Source organism: Glycine soja, unplaced genomic scaffold (genome assembly GCF_004193775.1).
Source record: "Glycine soja cultivar W05 unplaced genomic scaffold, ASM419377v2 tig00032885_1_pilon, whole genome shotgun sequence".
Lineage (NCBI taxonomy): Eukaryota > Viridiplantae > Streptophyta > Magnoliopsida > Fabales > Fabaceae > Glycine > Glycine soja.
In genome coordinates, this window is record NW_021143877.1 from 1 (window position 1) to 13,762 (window position 13,762).

Sequence of the window (13,762 nt, forward strand, 5' to 3'; positions counted from 1 at the left end):
GGATGTTAGCATTTCGTTTCTAAATGACCATTTAGAGGAAACACCGAGTTCGACAAAAATAGAAGAAAATCACTCAAAGTGTATCAATCTTGCACAGGTAAGTGTTTCATCCTAATTCCGAACCATAGATATGTCATGACTTGACTTTGCAAATTATTTCCTATCAAATCAAAAATTACATGCGTGATCATGGATCAATAGGGCTTCCTCGGGAATGGGTTCTTTTGGTGGTTTCTTCTTTCAGCTTTTGTGTGTTTTTGGCTTTTGATTTTTCTGGCTTTTTCTTTTTCTGTTTGTTTAGTGTGGGGCGAAAAAGTCGCTAGTGCACTGATTTTGGTTGGCAATTAAAGGGAGAAGACCATTTTAGGTCGTGGTTTCCTTTCCTTCTTCTTTTTGTTCATTTGGTGACAATTCTGTATTGTTCAGATATTGTCTGGTCAAAGACCTTTCTGCACATTTCTTCTGGTTTCTTTGACCAGGAGCTTCCTTCTTTTTTTACTTTCTCCCATTCTTTGGTTGGGAATTTTCTTTCTTTTCTTTTTTCTTTCTCCCACTCTTTGATTGGGAATTTCCTTTCTTTCTTTTTCTCTTTCTCTTTGATTGGAATTTCCTTTCCTTCCTTTTTTGCTTTCTCTTTGATTGGAAATTCCCTTCCTTCTTTTTTCTTTGCTTCCGAGGGTAAGGTTTATGGTGAGTCAGGATTTTGGCTCAAGGCTTGTAGAATGGCTAGACATGATACATGTCAGGGTTTGGTTTGGTTCAAGGATAAAAAGGGATGCCCCACATTATTTCCATGACACAAATGCAAAAATGATGATTTGGAAACTTTATGCAAAACTGGTCATGCATGCACCTATGCGGACACTCAAGTGTCAAATTTTTATGGTCATGTGATGCTAGGGCTCAGGATTCATTTCCTCTATTTTAGTCAACCCAACGTTTCCAAAATATGTTCTTTTATCAATTTGTGCATTCATCCGAGTCCATTTTGGGCGTCTGGGAAAATCTTCACAGCATTCACCCTTCAGGTGTATACACATTTTTTCAAAAACTAGTTATGATCAGTGAATTTTTCCAAAGAAAAGTTGGAAGTCATCTCTTTTCAAAAGCATGTTGGTTTTTCAGCTTGACAACTTATTTTTTTCTTTTTCTCCTTCTTTTTTTTATCATTATCATTTGTTTATTTCTTTTTCTTGTTTGTTTTTTTTTTCTTCTTTTTTTCTTCATGAGGTATTTTGCTACCTAAACATGTGCATATTTTTGTGAGGTATTTTTGCTATATACATGCATATCCAAGGTATCTTGCCACCTAAACATACATATATATGTTTTGTGAGGTATTTTTTTTGTTTACATACATGCATATCTAAGGTATCTTTCTACCTAAACATACATATATATTTTGTGAAGTGTTTTTTTGTTTACATACATGCATATCTAAGGTATTTTCACTACCTAAACATACATATATATATTTTGTGAGGTATGACTACCTTCCGAGCTTGCGCTTGTTTTATTTAAATCCCCAGGATCATGAGCAACTAGGTGCATCCTACTATAAAAAGTGATCAAATAACAAGCATAGATTCAAAAGGTACTAGGTTGCCTCCTAGTAGCGCTTCTTTAACGTCTTTAGCTGGACGCCTTATGACTTATCGGTCACTGACCTAGTACTTTGCTTACCTTTGGCTTTGGACTTGGTCGCTTATTGGTCGGCCATGGGTTGTAAGCAACGCTCTAACCTTTTTGTGGATGAGCTGAGGTGAACTCTAGAGGTGATGGCGGTGCGTCTGTTGCCCGCTGCCGGCCATCCCCAGGCTGCTGTGGTGTTTCGCCCTGCGCCTTCCTGGAGACGCAGTACTTCTTGATGAAAGCTCGATTAGTAGGGGGCCTGATGCCCTTGCTGGAGGTGACAGGTACTCTGTAGAACTGACAGAGACCCGTAATTAGAGCTTGACAACTCCAAGACCCTGTTGGACTTCTTCGGGTTCACTGGGTGTCTTGCAGGCGCGATCCCTGCAAACAATAGATGAAATCATAAATCAGTTGGGGGAGGTGCATACTTATCTATGATGACGTGACCTTGCCGGGGGGGTACGGGCACCCTGTAGGATTGATAGAGGCCCGTAACCAGAGCTGGAAACCCAGGGCCCTGTTGGACTTTTCCGGGTCCACTGGGTGTCTTGTGGGTGCGATCCCTGCAAACAATAGATGGTATCAGAAATCAGTTGAACCATATGCATACTTACCCATGTCGGGACGACACAGACCAACTGATACTTTTGCAGGGGGAGATTGGCATTGCGGTCGCTGGGCAGAATATTGCTAAGTAGCAATGTCATCTATATCTATCTAAGAGTGGTCATGTTGGTGCGCATGATCCACACTCGTCTCTTTGCAGCGGCACGGGTGAAATCTTACCCCGGTATGCATAGTAGCAGTGTAATAGCCTCCCTCTCTGGTTGTGCTCGCACAGTTGGCCCTCCTCCAATATCAGGGGGTGGCCCAAGAATCGTTAAAAGAAAACTACTGGCCCCTTAACCGGGAGTGCAAGTCTCGGTTAAGCATATAAGGGCAGAGGACCTTAAATTCTCTTAAGGTGTGGATGTGGAGCACACTGAAAATGAGGACACGTAGCCCTCTAAAGGTGAGGGCGTGCAGCCCTTTCAAGGCGAGGATGTGTAGTCCTTTGGAGGTGAGGGCGTGCAGCCCTCTGATGGCGAGGACGTGTAATCCTCTCAAGGTGAGGGCGTGCAGCCCTCTGTTGGCGAGGACGTGTAGTCCTCTCAAGGTGAGGGCTTGTAGCCCTCTGAAGGTGAGGACATGCAGTCCTCTGATGGCGAGGGCGTGTAGCCCTCCGAAGGTTAGGGCGTGTAGCCCTACGAAGGTGAGGACATGCAGTCCTTTGATGGCGAGGGCGTGTAGCCCTATGAAGGTTAGGACATGCAGTCCTCTGGAGGTGAGGGCGTGCAGCCCTCTGATGGTGAGGACGTGTAGTCCTCTCAACGGTGAGGGTAACTAGTACCCAAGGTGAGGGCGTGTAGCCCTCTCAAGGCAAGGACATGTAGTCCTCTAGAGGTGAGGGCGTGCAACCCTCTGATGGTGAGGACGTGTAGTCCTCTCAAGGCGAGGACGTGTAGTCCTCTCAACGGTGAGGGTAACTAGTACCCAAGGTGAGGGCGTGTAGCCCTCTCAAGGCGAGGACATGTAGTCCTCTAGAGGTGAGGGCGTGCAACCCTCTGATGGTGAGGATGTGTAGTCCTCTCAAGGCGAGGACGTGTAGTCCTCTAAAGGTGAGGACGTGTAGTCCTCTGAAGGTGAGGGCGACTAGTACCCAAGGTGAGGGCGTGTAGCCCTCTCAAGGCGAGGACGTATAGTCCTCTGGAGGTGAGGGCGTGCAGCCCTCTGGTGGTGAGGACGTGTAGTCCTCTCAAGGCGAGGACGTGTAGTCCTCTGACGGTGAGGGTAACTAGTACCCAAGGTGAGGGCGTGTAGCCCTCTCAAGGCGAGGACATGTAGTCCTCTCAAGGCGAGGACGTGTAGTCCTCTAACGGTGAGGGTAACTAGTACCCAAGGTGAGGACGTGTAGCCCTCTCAAGGCGAGGACGTATAGTCCTCTGGAGGTGAAGGCGTGCAGCCCTCTGATGGTGAGGACGTGTAGTCCTCTCAAGGCGAGGACGTATAGTCCTCTGGAGACGAGGGTACTAGTACCCAAGGGTCCATCCTTATGAGAAAGCAAGGGATCGACTCATCGAGAGAGCCGATCATCCTAAATTCAAAAGATTTGGACATTTAGATGTAGGGAATCTATGTAGTCAACATGATTTTTAGGGATGCAGATGCATGCAACCTTTGTTGTGAAATTTGGTAAATGCGGACTTCATATGAAATAATGCAATGAAATGGAAAGTTTGTACAATGCTCATGTCATTCTTTCCTTGTTTTGTGATTTTGATTTTTGTTTAATTTTTTTTGGAAAACACAGATTGACTGTCCTTTTGAAAGAGGTGATAATTCATGCAACCTTATCCTATCTTTTGCAAATCTCTCCGGGAACCCCCTCAAAGTGTATGTTCTGTTTGATTTAGTCACTTGACCATTTTGGAGTGATGGCGATAGAGCTGTTTGACGTTTAATCAATCTATTGAAATCCTAGGGTTTGTCCCCCCTTTTTTTGTTTAAAAACATCGACGGGTGAGAACTTTTGGTCTGCCCCTATGTTCACTTGAGGCTCATGCACGATGCCCCTCATTGCCCCAGTGTAAGGCTTTGAGGTACCAATTGTTATCTTTCGTCATGACCTTGTAGCTGGGAACTTATTGGGTGAAAACTTCTAATCTGCCCCTAGGTTCGCTTGAGGTTTTTGCATGGTGCCTTTCGTTGCCCCAGTGTAGGGCTTAGAGGTACCAATTGTTGTCTTGTTTTCACGACCTCGTAGTGAGGAAGAATGAAAGAAGCAGTTGATTCTTGCAAGAAGAATTTTCCAAGGACGAGAAATAATTGAAGGATCTTTCAGTTGATGGATTAAGTCAAATGACTCCTATGTAGAAGCAAGATGTTTTGATGTCTTGATGATGCTAAAGGATCAAGTGCTTCTAAGTTTTATTCAAGACAAGAATCCAAGAAAATCAAGATATATGATCAAGTTTGATCTCTTAGAATCTTTAGGAAGAAGTTTCCAAATTGAAACAAACAAAAGGTTTGACCAAAGAATTCTATCATTTCAAATTGAGATTTGCTCTCTGGTAATCGATTACCAACAATTAAAAATGTTTTAATTCAAATTTTTAAAACCTGTAATCGATTACATAAGTCTTGTAATTGATTACCAGAGGGGATTTTCAGAAAATAATTTCCAAGAGACATATCTATTCAAATGTTTTATGAACGGCCATTCAAATGTTTTAAAGAGAGTTTTCATTGCCCAAACAGTTTTATCCTCTCGAAAGATCGAGAGTTTTTCTGAACTGAAATGTCTTATCCTCTCAAAAAGATTCCTTGGTCAACCACTTGCATATTCGATAAGGAATTTTTGATTGATCTTCATTGTACAATCTATCTCTTTTAAGAGAGACCTCTTCTTCTCTTCTTCTTATTTTTGAAAAAGGATTAAGAGACCGTGGGTCTCTTGTTGTAGAGGATTCTTGAACACAAGGGAAGGGTTATCCCTGTGTGCATTGTTAATCCGAAAAGAGAGAGTGAAAGTTTATTTGGGGAATAATCTCCGTATCTTAATTCAACCCCCCCTTTTCTTAAGGTAACTAAGGCCATTTATCCAACATCCTATTCTTGATAACTCACTTCTCTCTAAAACTTTCCAGAATGATATAATGAGGTCACATGAATGTCTTGAAAACACAGTCAATCAAATGATTTTTTTTCTTTTTGAACCTCCTTTTTTATTTTTATTTTGAAACTTATTTGTTTTGAGCTTTATTTGTTGTTTTACGGCAGCCCCGCCAACGTGCAAGACGAGTAACCTCTGATTGAATGGTCACAGGTCGCTTGAGCAAATAGACCAATGGCTTGCACCCAATTCCGGTGAAAGTTGAAAATCCTGGTGAGTCATTAGAGACATCTAACAACAACTTTCAAAATTGCCCCATGTGTGGCATCTCTTGTCAATGTCAGGATTTACACGCAATTCTCCTCAAATTTCAGCCAGCCCGCATCAATTAGACCTTGCACCTTACGCTTCAGAGCCCTACAATGCTCAATGGAACGCCCTGGGGCTTCTCCGTGACAAACACACGTTGCGTTCGAGTCGTATTCTCGGAGAAATGGAGGTTGATGAACCTTGGCTAGGGTTATGGCTACCATTGAATTATCAAGTAGATATGGGAGCAAGTCAGCATAGGACACTGGAATTGGGGTGAATTCTACAGGCTTTCTCGTTGCAAATTTCATTTCTTGGTTGGTGTTTTTGGTTTTGCTAAAGGTGGTCTTCGTCATTGGAAGTGCGGTAGACAGGCTTTGTGGTTGATTGAGGGATGGCCTTTGTGGACAACTGGGTGGTGGGTAAGGAGGAGGTTTGTTATTGGCTGAGTAATGACATTGTTGGGTTGGTGGGAAACTTGGCCGTACAGGGATGGCAGTCACAGCATGGGTTTCTCCCTCATCCTCACCCTCTTTATTTGCCCCAGTTTTCTCATTCGTCCAAGCAGGATGATTAAATTTGCCTCTTTTCAGATCCACTTCGATCCTTTCACTGGCGAAGACCAAATCCGCAAAGCTTTGAGGGTGCGTAGCCCACCATCTTTCCATAGTAGAGTATCGATAATGTGTCTACCATCACGATCATCGTCTCCCTTTCCATCATTGGGGGTACCACTTGGGCCGCCAGATCCCTCCACCTTTTGGGCGTGTTCTTTGAAAGATCCGTCCCCCTTTTTGCAAATGTTCTGTAGTTGCATCCTATCCAGAACCATATCAAAATTGTACTAATACTGCCTAACAAAGGCAACCATTAGGTCCTTCCAAGAATGTACTCGGGAAGGTTCCAAGTTAGTGTACCACGTAACAGCTACCCCAGTAAGACTTTCTTGGAAGGAATGTATCAGCAATTCCTCATCTTTTGCGTATTCCCCCATCTTCTGACAATACATCTTTAGATGGTTCTTGGGACAAGTAGTCCCCTTGTACTTGTCAAAGTCCAGCGCCTTGAACTTGGGAGGGGTGATGATATTGGGTTCTAGGAACAACTCTTTTAGGTTAGCAAAGACATAATCTTCACCTCCTTCAATGGCCCTGAGCCTTTCCTCTAAATGATCTAACTTTTTCCATTTTTGCCATAGCACGAGGGTTTTTACTTATTGTGGAATGCAAGAGGTGTAGCTGGGGGTGATACTGAGGGCCTTCCGGAGTGTTTTCAAGGGGTATACCACCAACTGCTTGCCCTTCAGTGGCATATCCGAGCCAAGGCTCGAAGTCGGCTAGATTGTTGTGGGGAATTTCATGTGTCTCTTCCACGGTTTAAGAGACATGTGCATGATCAGTTTGGGGTTGCTGGCTCTCAATGGGTATAGGAGTGGAGTTATTGACATTCTTATTGGGAGTGTACGCCACATTGGGTGGCGTATAGTTGAGAGGCAAACCATATGGCGGGAAGGCATGCTCGTTTTGAATTTGCACATCATGGGGGCCGCCCGTACTTCCCAAATCTTTGCCTACCATATCTGAGGTTGGATGATTCATTCGGTTGATGCCGGATGGGGACGTCGGGTTCACCTTAGCAACAACGCTGGTAACGGCAATTGTAACCGCATTGGCTTCCATTATCTTCTTCACGCTCATCATGGCCTCCATCATTGTGGCCATTTTCTCTTTAATGGCCTCCATGTCGGCCTTCATCTTCTATTGTATCTCCTCTACTTCACCCATTACTCTAGCTCTAGCACGAGTTCAGCAAGGGCGCCGTAAAGCGTGTCCTTTTCTTTTTGATAACAATGATTAAGTTCATTTTATTTTATTTTATTTTATTTTTCAAGGAAAGAATGCAATGAGCAATGCAACCGATGAAAAGCATGGATGCATGCGAATGATGTACAGTTGAAGTATTGCGAGTTTTTACGCAGGATATGGGGTAGAATCAATTTAGATTTTCAACATGGTCCATGACATCTTTGTCAAGGTGAAACTGGAAGTAACAAGGACATCAACAATCCTAAATATGTTTAGCAGTAGACGAAGCAATGACTCGATTCGTCTTTTGCCCCAATTTTTGCAAGATAGTTACTTCCATACTTCAACTTGACTTGATGAACTTTTTTCGAAAAAACATGAGCTTGGTTCAACCCCATAACCCAGGGAATGGCAATTTTGATCGCCAATACTTCAACAACATTTCATAGGGATGAAAGACTCGGGATTACGCATACTATGCATGGAGAATGTAATTATCAAATTGAGATGCCCGAAGAAACATCTTTTCTTAGTTAACCATGCATTAGGTACCATGTTCAATTATTTTGTTTTGTTGTTGTGTGTTTTTTTTTAGAAATGGGTTTATGATCCCAACATGGTTGGCTCATGGTGCCTAACACATGCAACTAAGAATGTAGCGTGAAGTTTTACGCTTCCTCTTTTTTTGTTTTTGTTTTGTAGAGGAAAACGCAAGGATGAGCAAACATGAAAACAAATGGTATGCAATTTTGCAGATCAAAAGTTTGTTGAATGCATATGATGATGCCATGACTCATGCAAAATGTGAGGCTGGAATATGATAACGGACAAATGCAGGAACGATATGTTCATTATGAAGAGATGCTTATGTGATGCATGATATGAACGCATTTTACGGACACGAGAGTCTGGAAAATTATCTCTTCTTACTTGCGCATTTGGGGGCGCAGTGCCCCATGTGTACAATCAAGAAGGTGATATGGACCTTCCGGCTTCCCGTGACAAAGGACGAGACCAACATACAATGCATGCTAGAGATAATATGCGGGAGTGACTTGATTCGCACTGATTTTTGGAGTAAAAACGTGGGATAAACTCATTTTTTTTCAAAAAGTTATAACTAGTCAAGATCTGAGCGACAATACAAACTTCCTAGCGGTTTCTAATCATATGATCCATTAAGTCTATCATATACTGACAATAGCTGAGAAGTCCGTGGATCTCCTTGGGGGCGGAGTAGGTGTCCGCCATTGCTTTGGCCTTGGCTAGCAATCGGGGAAGTTCTTGACTCCTGTTCAAAGTAAGAGCAAATCGGTCCGTCCACATTGTTGCCTCTTGGTGCAATGAATCAATTACCCTTTCCCTTGCTTCCCTTTCTGCTGATATCTTGGCGTACTCATCTTCTAGCCTTTGCTCGTGAGTCGCCGCTAGATTTAGCTTCTCTTTGCACTCATCGATGATGGCCCAAATATTCCCTTCAGTCTCACTTTAACTGTTGGGACAAATTTCTTTTCGACCTAAGGCAAGCCTTTAGCTCGTCCTTCCAGATCATGCCTTTGACCCATGATGATTCCTTTCACCTCTTCAGAGTTTGAGCTCACTATTGCTGCCCTATAAAGCCCCTCAAAACTTGTTTTGGTCGTGTTCTTCCTTTCGGGCCTTCTTGGTTTCTCATTCCAAGGCTTCATCGGTGGCCATATTAACGTCCCTTAGTTCATCATACTCTCTTCAGACTTTGATGGCTATGGACTTGAACTTCTCTTTGACTACCCGGGCTCTTTCAAGCTTTGCCTTTAGCGCTTGCACCTCATCACTTTCTTCCGAAGCTTTAACCTCATTGTCTCTCACAGTCTTTAGATTTGGGAGCCAATCCAATCCTTGTGTCCGGACTCTCAGCCACTTATGATAGCCACCGATGATCCCATTACTGCTTCCCCTAAGCTTTCTGTCCTTTCTTCATGCCGCATCCCATGCCTTGCGAACTCCTTGGAGTACCTTTGCATTGGGGTCACTGAAACCCCGTGTAATGAAAGGCGTGATGCTTTCGTCTAATGGCGCTTCTCTCATGGGGTAGCCAAGCTGTCTTATGGCGAGGACGGGATTATAATTAATACAACCCCATGTTCCCATCCAGGGAACATTTGGACATCCTTCGCATGAAGATACAATCCTGATTCTTCCTTCCTTCTAGCGAGGGAACCAATTAACAGACGCCCCTCCATGCTAGCCAAGAGTTGGTCCCAATTCGCCTTTCCTTTTTCGACGCACGAGCGGTAACCTTGTAGCGGATAGATGGGCCTACCTTCTTGGAGAAAAAGGTGTGAAACCAGCCCCACATAGAGAGCTGGAGTACAGCAAACAATCCTTGCATTGCTTTCTTCACATCTTCGGTCGAAGGTGTCATATAGGTCGGCTAGCATAGCGACAACCGGACTTTCCTTGTGGTTATGATAGGCGAGAAAAACGTCGATCGCTGCTAGGTCCACCAACCCATCCACATTTGGAAAGAGGACTCCCTCGAAAATCAACAGTGTGAGAATATCTATGAATGGGGTCCACTCGCCTTTATCTGCCTAGATTCTTGCTTTTACCTCCAAATATTTTCTCGGTATTCCGACCACCCCATTTTCAACTTGCCTTTGGCGGTCTAATTCCTGCGCCGAGATTTGGACTTTTTTAGAAATTCTGGCCAATGAGGGGTAGAACCCTGAGAAGAGGTATGGTTTCCTTCCCCCTAGAGGACATCCTAGGATCTCTTCAAATTCTTCCACCATTGGTGATAGCTGGAAGTCCCCAAAGATGAAGCACCTCAACGGCTGATCATAATATTGGGCGAGGGAGGCAATTGGTTCCATGGAGACTTCTACCCTAGCTAGGTCCCAAATGCTTACCATAGGCTTTGCGGAAGGCTTGTCGTTGAAGTTGACCCATTAATTGCCCCAACTTTCGTAAACTGGTGACCTCTAAGCTCTTGATTTTGACTTGATAAAACCTCTTTTTAAGCGAAGGCTTTTGACTTGATCCCATGTTTTACTAAAGTGAAATAAAATCTAGTGCGAATCAAAACTCCGACATCTATCATGGGTGGAATAGATGAATGCATGAAGGAATGCATATGACACGGATGCAATTTATGAATACGGGAGCTCGGGAAATTGTCTCCTTCTTAGATACAACGTCTTGGGGTAGCAAAGTGCCCAACGTATGTATTTAAGAAGGTGACACGGACCCTCCGTTGGTTTGCCCAAGAGAGGGGATTAAGACGGAACCCGCACATGATGCACATGCGAAAGGTACAATATGGGGATGTACATAGTATGATAATATTCACTGAACATGAGCAAACGGGTATATGATACTTATGCATGGCAGTGTGAAAAATGGCACGCAGCGTGTTTGCTCCGTGTCCCTATTTAAGGGACCTATAAGGGAGAGAACTAACTAGGCTTTTAGCAATAATCCCCAAGGTAGTCATATCTCTCTTGATGGTTTCTAGAGGTATCATCCCCTTCGAAGAACATATTGCAGCAGTAGGGACTACTAGCAACAATAAGTTTTCAAAGAGAAAAGCTCTAGATGAGGGTTCACTGTAATCAAGCAAGTCGGAGACCTAGCATGATCACAGATTCACCTCCACTCCTTATGTTCCCACGAACCCGGGTATAGGGCCCTTTTTCAACTCACCGTGTGTGCAAATAGTGTTAGTGTTTGTGTGCATCAAATGAATAAATATTTACCTCATGCATACAAAAATGCACTAAAAGCATCAAAGAGTTATATATACAAGAACATAATAAAGGGAAACCAACAAAGGAGTAAGTCATGGCAAAACTTTGCACAAGATTAAATGGCCTAACTCTCTAAAAACAGTCCCCAGTGGAGTCGCCAACTGTCGCAACCTACCCTTCGGCGGGAGGGCGACGCGTGACTCGCGGGATGCGTGTTCCACGAAAGGAATACGCGCGGAGTCGCCACCAACGTTTATTTGAGGAAAACGTCGGAAAAACCGGAAAAGACGCGATCTACGAACTTTTAAGTGAAAGGTTCGGGAGTTGTATTTACGCACGGGGAAGGTATTAGCACCCCACACGTCCGTCCCAAGGGACGGCAGCCTTTAATCGAATGTGCAAACATGACTTTGATTTTTACGTTCCCTTTTATGTCCTTATATCCTTTATACCCTTTTTATATTTTTCTCTTTTTTGTGGTCGACAAGGGTGTTTCCCTTTGCTCCTACGTATTCCTCAATTTGTGATGAGGAAATCAGACCTACGTAGTTCTTTCGGAACAAAGTGTTTGGTTAAGTTGTTTTTTGTCTTTTTTTGCAAAATATGTTTTTATTGAACAAAAGGTCATTTAAGGTGTTGAACCATTAAACGGTCTTTTGATTTTGAAAGGGGAGAAACGTTAAGGCTTTGGACCATTAACGATCTCTTGTTTTTGAAAGGAGAGAAACGTTAAGGCATTGGACCATTAACGATCTCTTGTTTTTGAAAGGAGAGAAATGTTAAGGCATTGGACCATTAACGATCTCTTGGGGTGGTCGACAAAAGCGGGGCTTTTGCTCCTACGTATCCTCAATGAGGAACTCAGACCTACGTAGTTTTTTCTTATCAAGTGATTCTTTTTTACTTAAGTGGTGGTCATTTTAAGGCGTTGGACCTTAAAAATGATCCATTTTACTTAGTGAGAAATTGAAATGACAAACTTCAAAAGCCTATTTTTGTGGACGAGCTTGACTAGGCGAGTTGATTTTAGCCTTAGTTTCACTTTAGTTATTAATCAATTCGATTAAGAATGAGAAATCCCAAAGAGAAAAAACGTCCGATTGATTTTTCGCTTTATTTTACTAAAAGATGTTTTTTTGATTATTATATTATTTTTTACCTCTTTTTGATTTCCAACGTGGTTACGGCACGACCGAACGGTCGGAATTCATTTTAACCGAAGTTAACGGATAATACAATTCAAACGTTCGGTGGAAATTGATTTTATTTTTAAGTTAAGTGAGAAATGACTTAAGTAAAATGGCTTAAGCACGTCAACAGGGGGTATAAAAAGTAAACAAAACGAGAATAAAAATGCACGAAACACAATGTGGACCACCATGGGTGCATAGAATGAATCGAAAAGCTTGGTTCGAGGTACTTACCCGTTGAAGATCGAAGAACGATGAAGAACGAATGAAGAACGTCGAAGAACGGTTGAAACCTTTGCGAAATTCCTCACGGAAAACGTTACGGAAACGTTTCGGAAGCGCCTCGGCTTAGATTTTCTTCACGGAAACAATTTTTCCAAGCAAATTCGAAAGAGAGAGAAGTGCCAAAGGGGCTGAACCCCTTCCTTCTTCACTTCCTCCCCTATTTATAGCAAAATAGGGGAGGTGGTTGCCGCCCAGCTCGCCCAGGCGAGCCAGGTTGCTTCCTCCAGAAGCAACAGCCTTCTGGAGGAATATTCTGGAGGGTCCAAGTGGGCCTGGGTGCTATTTGCACCCCCATTTTTACTAAGTACACCCCCCTCTGCTGTTTTTTGGTGATTCTTTTTTCGTAAAGTTACGGAAACTTACGAATTTCGTAACGATACTTGTTTTCTTTCCGTAATGTTACGGAACCTTGCGGATTACATAATCATCCCCTTTTTGACTTACGGAATGTTACGGAACCTCACTTAATTATGCAACGATGCTTCCATTTGATTTCCGGTGTGTCACGGAAACTTACGGATTGTGCATCAATATTTTTTTGGTTTTCCGGCATGTCCTGGAATTTCACAAATTGCCTAATGATGGGTACCAAGCACCTCACAAGGACCAAAGAAAGGTCGCATGTCATCAAGCAAAGGTCCCCGGACGAAATTAGGGTATGACAGTATCAAAGCCATAAATTATAATAAACTCCCCTCACCTATGGATATCCCTCCGCCGGCTCCTCTTTACATTGCTCGGAGGCCTCTCGCGTTCACATCTGTCATTCCAAATGTAGAGTTCTATATACCAAATTGAAGGAAATTTAGTATAAATTTTAAAAATAAGGTTAATATCAACATTCAGAGTCGAATACCCTTGTCAAATTAAAAGAAGCTAAGAGGTGTTTTGGGGTCTACTTCAAAGACATGTTATTTTGAAATTCATATCACACCAATGTGACCGGGGTTCAACAAAGGTCACTAATATGACATCAATTTTATAAAAAGGTAATTTTTACGTTTCATTTTCAAAGGAAGTGTAAAAACATCCTATTACGGTACCCAAAATACAAGAGATACCAAGAGAAGCTCAAACTAACTAGGAAAAAGATATAGAAGTCAAGGTTACCTAAGAGAAAGTATGAAAGAAAGGATCAAGAGCTTGTTTCTCTATCGA